Genomic DNA, 4097 nt, shown 5'->3' on the forward strand with positions numbered 1-4097 from the left:
ATTTGGTTCAAGAATATCCAACTGGCATTCGGGTGATCGTGTCCTTCCTCAACGATATAAGAACGGTCGGATGAAATTAACCTGGAGGGTACATCCTCTCTGTTGACTATAGCGTGCATCTTGCCCAAACATGGTGAAACAAGAACAATTCGTTGTGAGATTCCATTTCTCACAAGTCCTTCTCCGTATGCACATTGCATATGCATACTCCAGCGTAAATAAAGCACGCGTCCTCATCGTCAACACGTATTCCATATAGAACAAACAACGTTTCACGAAGCAATCGGATTATACGGACTCGCATCCTATCGAGGAGAGTTAGAAATTTGAACACAACAAGGACTTATCAATGACAAGACTCGAATCCTATAGCTGCAGTAGTTCCTAGGTCACTTAATGACAGAGTACCTAGGGTCAGACAGACATTAATCACAGACTGGCAGTAGTATCAACCTGCCTCAAACCATATTAGTAGTGGTAACTGGACCAACTGCTCTGATACCACCTTTGTCACGACCCGAAATCTCAAGTCGCGACCGGCGCTAGGGAATGGGAATTTTTGTTTCCAAAACCCGTAGCAAGCCTAAAATGAGTATAAATTTTTCGTGAATAAATTGATAAAAAAAAATCATAATCATATACAAAATCATTTTCATGAAAACCTTTCCATTCTTGACGTATACAAACGTCTGTTTCAAAACCTGAAAACATTACATAGGAACCTGGGTCTTATATTGCGATGTCTCACATCTAGCACAGCCCGTTCCACCTTTAACAAACGGTTTAAAAGCGCAGTTTCAAAACCTTTTACAAATATCAGAGTATACGTTTTACAATCAAAACCGTTTGACACACCGTTACAACTTACTAATACTCAACTACTGCAGCACTATTGATTCTGTACAAACTCCGAACTTCTGGAACAAGGACATAGAAGTTCGTCACATCCTTTACTATGACCCTGAAATGAAACACTGTGAGGGGGTCAGTATTTTGGGAAATACTGAGTGAGTTTACGTTTACTAATGGTGTTGTGTAAAATAACATCGCATTTAAAACATAACAAATATATATATGAACATAGTATATATCAAGTATTAGATCCGATTGAAACCTTAATCTTAAACTCTTACTATTTCCTATCCGTATCCTACTCATATTGTATCCATCAATATTATATCAAATCATTTCAATCCAAGTGGTACGGTCCCGAGATAGTTCAACCGAGTTACTCGTTACCACGTGACATAGTCCCGAGATAGTTCAACCGAGTTACATCATGTCACTGCTTAATCCCAAGGTGTGAGTCCCGAGATAGTTCAACCGAGTTACTCACTAGATACGGGTCCCGAGATAGTTCAACCGAGTTACTCACGTATCTACCAAAAACATAATCCTCCTTACTCCCAAACATAGTCATCATTTAACGAGATCATATCAAACATTTTTAAATACATGCATCTATCTATACTAATTCTATGACTGACCGGACACTGGTGATCACACAGCCTATTGACGCCCAATAGGTAGCTCGTTTCCTCGGATCACTATACTAGTTTTATTTCATAAAGAATAAACATTTAATAAAAATAATAATCATTATAAATAATAACGTTTCATGCGATGCATTTATAATAATAATAAACAAAATGAATAACTTTTATTAATAACACGCAAAAGTAGACTGTAAACTCACCACTTGCTATCCAAAATCTTCTAGAACAAACAAAGCAATATCGTTCGTCACGTTCCGTGTCCTGTTAGTAGTTTCCTCGGCAAGTCTACAAAAATTCGATAATAACCTAAATTATTAACATTCTAACTATATGCTAAATATCCAAAACATAATTTCTAGCCAACTTCGGCTATCGAAATCGCTCATTTAAAACAGTCCGACCTCTAAACAAACTTAACATTCTTAAAGTTTAGAATGTCTCCTAAAACATTTGTTTAGGTCTCGGACTGAGATTAGCACCCGAAGGTGTCGGAAATTAGCTCCAAAGTTATTTCCTTAAAGCTGATTACAAGTGCAGGGCAGACTGCACAATAAAATGTTCAGTCCAAAATGAACATCTTAGGTTCCGATTCATCAAAAACTTATACTTAGACATATTTAGATAACATCCTTAAGTTTCCGTACCAACAAACGGAACTTAATTTGGAGTTATATAACTCGAGATACGGCCTTTGCAACAGGGCTGTTTTGCATAAGAGTTTTCTGCAAAACGTCCTACTAGTTTGCGTAAACTTTATCTCGTAACTTATAGACTAACGGAACCTTAGACTTTAGCATTTATATCATAAATCTTTGTACTATGCTAGGGCCAAATACCTTAAACATTAATCACACCAAAGTCCAATCAATACTTATTTCGAAAACGTCGAACTACATTCTTACCTCGATCCGTTACTTGTCGAGTTTAACCAACGACGAATGCTTTCGTTCTCGACAATTGAGGACTTACCCCCTCAGCCCCTATGACCTTTATACCTCTGCCTACTAGGGGCAGGGCATGGCTGTCCGGAATCCTTGCCGAACCTAGGAAACAAAACGCAAAACGTTTCATCACCGCCAAACAAGCATTCAAACACGCAAACCCGACATATTGCCGAAATCACTTAGTTCTCGTCCAATTTTAATCATTAAAAATTTCCAAAATTTTCAGACATAACACTTCTTACATAACAGCCCTAACTTATCAATATTCAACCATCAAATCTCATAATTAATGACTTAAATTTATCAAGAATCATTAACATAATCAACACACCAAATTCATCCATGATTGCCAAAACTTGCCTTCAATTTCTCATCCAAATCTATCACTTATATTCAATAAATTTCGGCCATGACCTATCTTAAATATATCAACCTTAATTACTCATAATTCCATCATCAAAATATCAAATTCAAAGCTTCTAAACATCAAGAATCATCAATTATATATTCAACCATGAATTCATGAAATTGCCGAAAATGAACAGCCCTTTACTCATCCATTTCGTCCAAAATTCAGCAAATAAAAACTGGAATTGATGCTTACCTTGAGTAGAGGATTGAGTCCTGAATCCATAGCCACCAAAATCGTTCAATTTGGTCGAGAAACGAGTTCCGAAACTTGATTTTGGCATGATCTCTCCATTTTTCTCTTTTCTTTCTTCTTCTCCATCTTTTCTTTCTTTCTTCTTATTCTTTGCTAATGAATGAATGAGTTATGGATATTGCTGGAAATTATGCCACTTAATCACTTACTCATCAAGTTGTGGCCTTATATCCATTTTGGCCCATAAATTTGCCACCTCCTCATTTCTTAATCCATAACTTTTCTTTCGTCCAATTTAGTCCGTCGAACACTAAATCTTTTAGGTCCGACTAACTCCATATTATTTATTTCCAAATAAATAATATTAATCTCATATCTTATAATTTCATTTTCCAATAATTTTATTTTGGCAATTTTTGCCAAAAACGCTCAAATTTCCATTTTGAGCTAACTTGCACTTTTTCATCCAATATTTCATTTTAATGATTATCGATAATCATTTTATGGACATTATTTTCTTATCTTAAGAAAATAGAGTAAAACACAACTTCCCTCGGAATTTTATGGTCAAAAGTCCACTTTAGTCCTTAAAGTGGCTAATTTGCACTTTAACTCAACTTCTCAATTAACCGACATGCTTAACTAAACAATGTCCAAAAATTATGAAACTTTTTCCATAATTTCTTAAAAATATTTCACAGACCTTAACGTGAAAATCATTAGATCGGGACTTATACTTTATTTTATTTTAATTACTCTGGCTTCCCTTTAGTCCCGCTAGTAATCACTCTGAATAATAAATTTTCGCTTAAAATTTATTATTCCGCGATCCAATTAATATACTTATTCCGACAATACTTGTTATTTTGATTCTCATTCCCGATCACCTTATCCCAACTTTCTTAATTTCTGACAAGTGGCACGTCCTAGAATCTGAAAAGTATCTTAACAGTTTACGGGGTATTACAAATACTTTATAATTTTTAATATTATAAATATATTCCTATATTTTTATTATTTACACTTTTTGTACCTTTCATTTAAAAAAAATCA

The 4097-nt window shown here is 35.0% G+C and overlaps 1 long non-coding RNA gene across 1 annotated transcript; it reads right to left on the reverse strand.

Annotated features, from left to right (window-relative positions):
- Positions 1-614: 614 nt before the first annotated feature.
- Positions 615-3292, reverse strand: LOC126674477 (uncharacterized). The gene is made up of 3 exons (XR_007639541.2): positions 3045-3292; positions 1697-2539; positions 615-974 (listed from the first exon to the last, which is right to left on the reverse strand). It is a non-coding gene; the product is annotated as an uncharacterized LOC126674477 (long non-coding RNA).
- Between the last annotated feature and the right edge of the window lie 805 nt (positions 3293-4097).

Source organism: Mercurialis annua, linkage group LG1-X, assembly GCF_937616625.2.
Source record: "Mercurialis annua linkage group LG1-X, ddMerAnnu1.2, whole genome shotgun sequence".
Taxonomy (NCBI): domain Eukaryota; kingdom Viridiplantae; phylum Streptophyta; class Magnoliopsida; order Malpighiales; family Euphorbiaceae; genus Mercurialis; species Mercurialis annua.